General features: G+C 38.2%; 1 non-coding gene across 1 annotated transcript; it reads right to left on the bottom strand.

Moving 5' to 3' along the window:
- Positions 1 to 344: 344 nt before the first annotated feature.
- LOC133856431 (small nucleolar RNA R71) lies at positions 345 to 451 on the bottom strand. The gene has a single exon (XR_009898203.1). It is a non-coding gene; the product is annotated as a small nucleolar RNA R71 (small nucleolar RNA).
- Positions 452 to 8,262: the final 7,811 nt, after the last annotated feature.

The following is an 8,262-nucleotide window of genomic DNA, read 5'->3' as shown; positions in this document are numbered from 1 at the left end:
AGTTCTTTCATACCACAGAATCTAGATCAGCCCTCTTGCATTGCTTTCCAGCCGAATGTCCAAAGCAATTTCAATTTATCCCCCCACCTGCTCAGCATGGTTCCACATTACAGAGGCACACCTACAGAGGATCCTTATCTTCATATTCGAGACTTCTTTGATCTTTTCAAGACACAAAACATCCATGGCTTAAACGCGGAAGGAATCAGGTTATTCTTTTTCCGTTTTCCTTGAAAGATAATGCTAAGTTATGGTTAAACTCTTTGGCTGCAGGGTCTATTCATAATTGGGAGGAGTTGGCCACAAAGTTCTTGAAAAAGTTCTTTCTAGCCCAAAGGACTAGGCAATTGAGGAGGGAGATCCAAACCTTCCAACAAAAAGATGGAGACCTATTCTTTGAGGCGTGGGAGCACTTCAATGAGCTACTTCTAAAATGCCCACATCATAATCTATCTCAAGACGATCAGGTACAAGCTTTTTATGAAGGTTTAAATAATTCTAACAAAAGTCTTGTAGATTCAGCTTGTGGAGGCGTGCTAATGGAGAAAAATAGCGAAGAGGCCATTGAACTCTTTGAGACTCTAAGCGAAAACTCCCAACAGTTTTCATCCCGAGAAAGACAAGGACTCAAAGGAAAGGGCGTCTATGAAGTAAATGTCAATAATGGCGTTCAAACTCAGATGGCTACCATGGAGAGGAAACTTGACATGCTAGTAAAAGCCATGACTACTCATCACATCTCTCCCATTCAACAGATTGCTCAAATTGAGGTATGTGCCATATGTTCTCACTCTGACCACACCACTGAGACTTGCCCCATGTCTTCTTTTACAGATCAAGAGCAAGCAAACTATGTGGGACAGAATAACTATCCTCAAAAGAACAATCCATACTCCAACACTTACAATGCAGGGTGGCGAAACCACCCCAATTTTTCATGGAGTTACAATCAGAATGTGCAGAATCCACAAGGCTAGCAAAGAAATTTCCAGCAAGGAAATAACTATCAAGCTCCACCACAAGTAGTCCAACCGAATCCAGAACCAAAGAAGAATGACCTCGACAGTGTTCTATGCCAATTTATAACTTCACAACAGCAAACCAATACTCAGACCAATCAAGCTATTCAAAGGTTGGAAACATAAGTGGGGCAATTGGCCAAAGAGCTGAGCGAGAGAAAGAGGGGTGAATTTCCATCCCAAACACTACCCAATCCAGGAGGTCATGAGCAACTCAAGGCTGTATCAACCCTCAGAACTGGGAAGACCATTGATAACAAGGTGGGAACTGAGGAGACAATACCAGCATTTCCAACTGCAGCCACAACCTCCAAGGTAAGTGAAAAAGAGAAGGTGAGTGCACCACCCTTCCCTCAGAGGTTAGTAAAACCAAAGAAAGAAAAGCAACTCCTAGATATTTTTGAGACTTTGAGAAAAGTTGAAATCAATATTCCTTTACTAGATGCAATTAAGCAAATTCCCTCTTATGCTAAATTTTTAAAGGATTGCTGCACTAATAAAAGGAAGTTTCAGGCTCATGAAAAAGTTGCTTTAACAGAAGAGGTCAGTGCAGTGCTATTGAGAAAGTTGCCACCAAAATTGAAAGATCCAGGTAATTTCACTATTCCTTGCAGGATTGGTGACCAACTTTTTGATCGTGCATTACTGGATTTGGGAGCAAGTATCAATCTATTGCCATACACTATATATGAGAAATTGGGTCTGGGGGAGCTCCAACCAACCTCAATCACCTTACAATTGGCAGACAGAAGCATTAAAAGGCCGAGAGGTATTTTGGAAGATGTCCTCGTAAAGGTAGATCAATTTATTTTACCTGCTGATTTTATTGTGCTTGATATGGAAGAATCTCCTATGCCATTGCCTTTACCTATTATTTTGGGAAGACCCTTTATGAGAACTGCAGATACAAAAATTTGTGTGAAAAAGGGCATTGTAAGTATGAAAGTAAATGGGGTGAAAATAGAGTTCAAAGTTTTTGATGCATTAAAATTACCCCAGGATCATCTTGATTGTTTTAATGTTTGTGAAGTTCAAATTGTTGTGGAGAAAGCTTTTCAGGTCCATCATATTGATCCATTGGAGGCCACTCTCACTCACAGTTTCAAGATACAAGACATTGAGCCCGATTCTGAGGATTTTTCTAATGACATCATTGAAGCCGTGCAATTCCTTGATGCATCTCCACCACATTCAAGTAAGTATGCACCTCCCTTTGAAATGCTTGAGCCAACTAATACTACTCTTGTTCCATCTATTGTCCAGGCCCCAGTTTTAGAGTTGAAGCAGCTTCCGACCCATTTGAAATATGCCTATCTGGGAGACAATGAGACACTACCAATAATAATTGCTGCAGAGTTAAGTTTCGGGGAAGAGGAGAAGCTTTTAAGGGTTCTTAGAGATCATCAAACTGCAATAGGATGGACTATTGCCGACATTAAAGGCATAAGCCCCTCCAAATGCATGCACAAAATTCTCCTTGAGGATGAAGCAAGGCCAACCAGGGACGCACAAAGACGACTTAACCCACACATGAAGCAGGTGGTTAGAGATGAAGTTCTCAAATTGCTAGATGTTGGCATTATCTATCCTATCTCAGATAGCAAATGGGTAAGTCCAGTTCAAGTAGTACCGAAAAAGAGTGGAATTACAGTGGTGAAGAATGAAGAAGATGAGCTGGTACCTACAAGAATTACCACTGGATGGAGGGTATGTATTGACTATCGAAGGCTAAACAAGGAGACCCGAAAAGATCACTTTCCTCTACCTTTCATTGATCAAATGTTAGAAAGGTTAGCTGGTCACAACTACTATTGTTTCTTGGATGGGTACAGTGGGTACAATCAGATTGCCATAGCTCCGGAGGATCAAGAAAAAACCACATTCACATGTCCTTTTGGTACATTTGCCTACCGGAGGATGCCATTTGGATTATGCAATGCACCCGCTACATTCCAAAGATGCATGATGAGCATTTTTTCAGACATGGTGGAAAAATTCATTGAGGTATTTATGGATGATTTTAGTGTTTTTGGCTCTAACTTTGATGAATGCCTCCATCATCTACAGATTGTTCTCAAAAGGTGTGAAGACTGCAACCTAGTGCTTAATTGGGAAAAGTGCCATTTCATGGTACAACAAGGCATCGTGCTGGGTCATGGTATTTCTAGCAAAGGTATTGAGGTTGATAAGGCAAAGATTGACATCATCTCCAAACTCCCTCCGCCTATGATGGTAAAGGGTATAAGAAGTTTTCTGGGGCATGCCGGATTTTATAGAAGATTCATCAAGGATTTCTCCAAGATTTCTAGACCCCTCTGCGCACTGTTGGCCAAAATGTAAAGTTTGTTTGGACTGACGAGTGCATGGATGCTTTCAATTTATTGAAAAAACTACTTACATCTACACCAATCATGATGGCACCAGATTGGAACCTCCCATTCGAACTTATATGTGATGCCAGCGATTTTGCCTTGGGAGCTGTTTTAGGCCAGCGAGTTGATAAGGTACCTCATGCTATTTATTATGCTTCTAGAACCTTAAATGATGCTCAGCTAAATTATTCCACCACTGAAAAAGAGCTGTTAGCAGTCATCTTTGCATTGGAAAAGTTTAGATCATATCTGATTGGATCTAAAGTCATCATCTTCACTGATCATGTTGCTCTCAGATACTTGTTTGCAAAGAAGGATGCAAAACCTAGATTGATTCGATGGGTCTTACTACTGCAAGAATTTGATCTAGAAATAAGGGATAAAAAAGGAAGTGAAAATGTGGTTGCAGATCATTTGTCCAGGTTGCTTCATGAAGAAGAAGGGAGTGAGCTCCCCTTAGGCAAACAATTTCCGGACGAGCAATTATTTGCCGTCAATGTCCACCCTCGGTATGCAGACATTGTGAACTACATCACTACAAAGGTTTTTCCCCCAAGTATGTCTAGTCAAGCAAGGAAGAGATTAATATCTATATCTAGACAATACCATTGGGATGAACCTTATCTATTCAAATTCTGTCCTAATCAAATCATTCGGAGATGTGTACCCGAGGAAGAGCATACCAACATTTTACAGCATTGCCATCAGCTTGCTTGTGGAGGACACTTCGGAGCAAAGAAGACAGCACTGAAGGTATTACAAGCAGGTTTTTTTTGGCCTACTATATTTAAAGATGCTTTTGGGTTTTGCAGTGCTTGTGATAGATGCCAAAGAACAGGGAACATCTCTTCCCGAAATCAAATGCCATTATAGAATATTCAAGAGGTCGAACTCTTTGACGTATGGGGTATTGATTTCATGGGCCCTTTCCCTAACTCCTGTGGATTTTTATATATTCTAATGGGGGTTGATTATGTGTCTAAATGGGTCGAGGCTGTCCCCTCTAAAACTAATGATCATCGAGTTGTTGTGAAGTTCTTGCAGGATTATATTTTCACTCGATTTGGGACCCCAAGAGCGATCATTAGTGATGGAGGAAGCCATTTTAACAATCACCATTTTGCTTCTTTGCCAAAGAAGTACGGGATCACACATAAGGTAGGTACTCCATATCATCCCCAGACCAGTGGATAGGTGGAGATTAGCAATAGAGAAATCAAGAGCATCCTAGAGAAGACGGTGAACACAAACAGAAAGGATTGGTCTTTGCGCTTAAATGATGCACTATGGGCTTATCGAACTGCTTACAAGACTCCAATTGGTATGTCACCATATCGGTTAGTCTTTGGGAAGGCCTGCCATTTACCTGTGGAGTTGGAGCATCGAGCATACTGGGCCATAAAGCAACTCAATTTCAATATGAAGCAAGCAGGTGAAAAGAGAAAATTGCAACTGGTTGAGCTTGAAGAATTGAGACATGATGCTTATGAAAATGCAACGATCTACAAGGAACGAACTAAGGCATATCATGACAAGAAACTTGTTCGAAAAGAGTTTCATGTAGGCCAAAAGGTATTGCTATACAATTCCAGATTACGACTTTTTCCAGGTAAGCTTAAATCTCGGTGGTATGGCCCTTACACTGTTACTAAGGTTTTCTCTCATGGAGCACTAGAAGTTCATAACAAAGAAAAAAATCACACTTTCATGGTGAATGGGCATAGAGTGAAACCTTACTTTGAGACCGACTTTCAGCCTCAAGAAGAAGATCTGGAATTACATCCAGTTCTGAACACTGCCTATCCTGCTCTCGAGCGAAATTCAGACTAGGCTCGAGCGCATCTACCTCGATCAGTGATACTAAGGCCACATCATGCACTGACACTGCCATATCCTTTAAACTTTTTGTTTGTTTTGATTTTTGTTTATTCTTTTTGGTTTTCCTTTGTCTGGCTGAAGACGTTAAACTTAGCGCTCATGGGAGGCAACCCATCTTGTCATATTTTTTTTTTTTTCCCTTCCTAGTTTTGTTTTTCAGGAAAAGTGTTTCTGCATTCAAGTTTGGGGGTGTGCTACGAGCCATACCTAGTCCAACCAATTTTCTCATCTCCCGGGTATGATCTTTCCATTCTATCTACACATTGAGGACAATGTGTAATTTAAGTTTGGGGGTATGGGACACACACACACTTTTAATAAAAATAAAAAATAAAAATGAAATTGCACGTTCATGTTATTTTTAAGACTTTGGTTGATCTAAAAATTGTGATTTAAATTTCATTGGTGAGCTTAGAATGTTGAACACATAATCATTTGAAATTGATGCTAAAGTCCTACTACTTACTTTTGGCATCTAAGGATTCATTTGTTTCAATCTAAACTATCACAAGCACATTAGCATATAATTTTTGAGGTATGATATATGAACCTGATTGTGTATTTTTCAATGTCTTAAGTGAAGCTGGGTGACTTGTTAAATGGATACCTTGGCATATTTATAATAATAATAATAATAATAATAATAACCATTTTTGAAGCTTTCACCGAGTAACTGGACTTCTTGCCTCATTAAGCAGTGAATGTTCACGTCAAAAAGTGAGAAATTCATATTGGTTAAAGTCATGACTAGTTTAGTTCTGTAGCCTTTTTGACTCGAGTTAGTAAGCTCTTAGGGGTGTTTCAACACTTAATGCCTTAAAACCATCTGGTTTGGGAACATTAGCCTAACACTTGTTACATGGGTCAATTAGAAAGCTTAAGAGAACTAAGCATTGCACAGTCTGAAAAAAATTAAAAATAATAATAATAATAATAATAATAAAAATAAATAAATAAAGCTCTTGCTATTATGCCTTGGTTATTCAATTTGATGGGGATCCCAGTGAATTTTGAGATATTGAATCATTACACAATGGAATTAATTTGAAGCCTCATGATTATGTGTTAGTTCACCTTACACTGAATTGAACTTATGATGCCTGAGCTTGTCGTTTGTAAGTGGTTAGACTTTGGAATTCTATTTTATATTGAAGAAGGAGTTTATCTTTCTAAGCTTGCTAATGAATGAGAATCATAATTTTGGTGACACTTAACTCTTTGGAATAAACATGAATTTTGACATAATGTTTGTGGGTATCATTCATGGCAAACCCTCACGAGACTTCACTCGTCCACTAGGGAGTCCTAGGGGTTTAAAAGGCTTATTGCATACACTAAATGCAATCGTGTTTCCTGCGACAGAGGAGGTAGAGTAGTTATTGTTTTAGTTTTCATTTTTTTTCAATTCTGCATTGCTAAGGGACTAGCAACATGTAAGTTTGGGGGTGTGATAAGTGCTGAATGTTACATATTCAAGCCCTTTAATTTACATATGTTATGCTCTTAGTTTTGTTATAATTTGATGTTTTGTGTTGTTTTTGTGTTTTTTTATATTTTACAGGTTTTAGAAGAAAAACCGATCAAATTCCAAGATTATAATGAAGTCAGCAAACTCACTTTTGGATAGATTCAAACTCTAAATCAATTTTGAATTTAAGGAAAGAGAAGTTGGCAAAAATTCGTTATCTTTGGAAAGAATCCAGAATGAGCACGTCTCAGTAATTTAATTATAACTTTCGTCTCAAGTATCAGATTGCAACAACATTGATGGCGTTGGAAAGCTAATAATAAATGCAACAAATATATTAGAAATAGGTTTTTCCTAATTCGGACGTTTTCCATGCCAAAATCGCCCCGCAATAAAAGACCACAAATCTGTACGAATTTTGGAATCCTTTTCCTACTTGGATAGAAATTTCAGAAAAAGGAGAAGACTTGTAATTATTCTTTTTGGACTAGAAAACCTACTTAGAATTGTAATAGGAATTCTAGAGCTTCTAAAGCTTCTCTAATCCCTATAAATAGGCCTCTAGCCTTTGAAGAAAGACACACAAACTTGGAGGAAGAATCAAAGGCTACATTAAGAAGGAGGTTTTTTTATAGTTTTTATTTTCTTTCTTTTCCTTTATTAATTTCTTATGAGGATGATTTCCATCCAAATTATGTGTAACTAATACCTTAGTTAGGGCTCGATTGAAGCCCTAATCATGTCTTTTTAAGTTTTTCAATTTGCCTTGCTACAATTTATATATTGATGCTTACCTTGATTAATTCTAGTTTCTTGAATTCCTCGCATGTTTATGTTTAGCTAGCATATTCTTGTGGTATGGATTTGTTATTTATGTCAATTTGGATGACCGAGTCCTGGGCATAATAGAGTAACGGAAGAACCCCGACACAGGTTCTTGGATTAATCAACATAAAGACAACTGGAATAGATACCATATTCCAATCTGAGTGTGTTTACCGATTTCCATAGATTTATGCTTTCTTGAAGAACAACTTAGTAGATACCATGCTAAATCCTTTAAGGAAGAAAAGAGTTAGAGTAGATACCATGCCTAACTCGTTGTTTAGGGAAATCGATAGCTTTAGGAGAAGATACCATTCCCTTGTGGCTGGTAAGCATTAAGCATCATGTTATGATTGTAGTATTGTGCATATTGCGAATCTTATTTGAGTATGATTAGCGGTGGATATCGAAGCCCTACCTTTTCTTCATAGTATTTTCAATTCAATCTTTTATCCTGTCTTATTCATCATATCGCTTTTAGGAATTTCTCTTTAAAGACAATTTATACCAATCCTCGTGGGAATGATCTCGTATTTGCCTGCTATACTATTGTTTTGATCTTGTGCACTTGCGAGTAAAACTCAACGGCGCCAAAAACTTGTTGTGCAAATATCTACCTAAATAAATAGGCAAATACTTGTACGTTTTACTCGCAAGTGCACAAGATCAAAACAATAGTATAGCAGGCAAATACGAGATC

Source organism: Alnus glutinosa, chromosome 13 (genome assembly GCF_958979055.1).
Source record: "Alnus glutinosa chromosome 13, dhAlnGlut1.1, whole genome shotgun sequence".
Classification (NCBI taxonomy): Eukaryota; Viridiplantae; Streptophyta; class Magnoliopsida; order Fagales; family Betulaceae; genus Alnus; species Alnus glutinosa.
The sequence above is the reverse complement of the archived record's forward strand: the minus strand, read 5'-3'. Positions and strand labels throughout refer to the sequence as shown.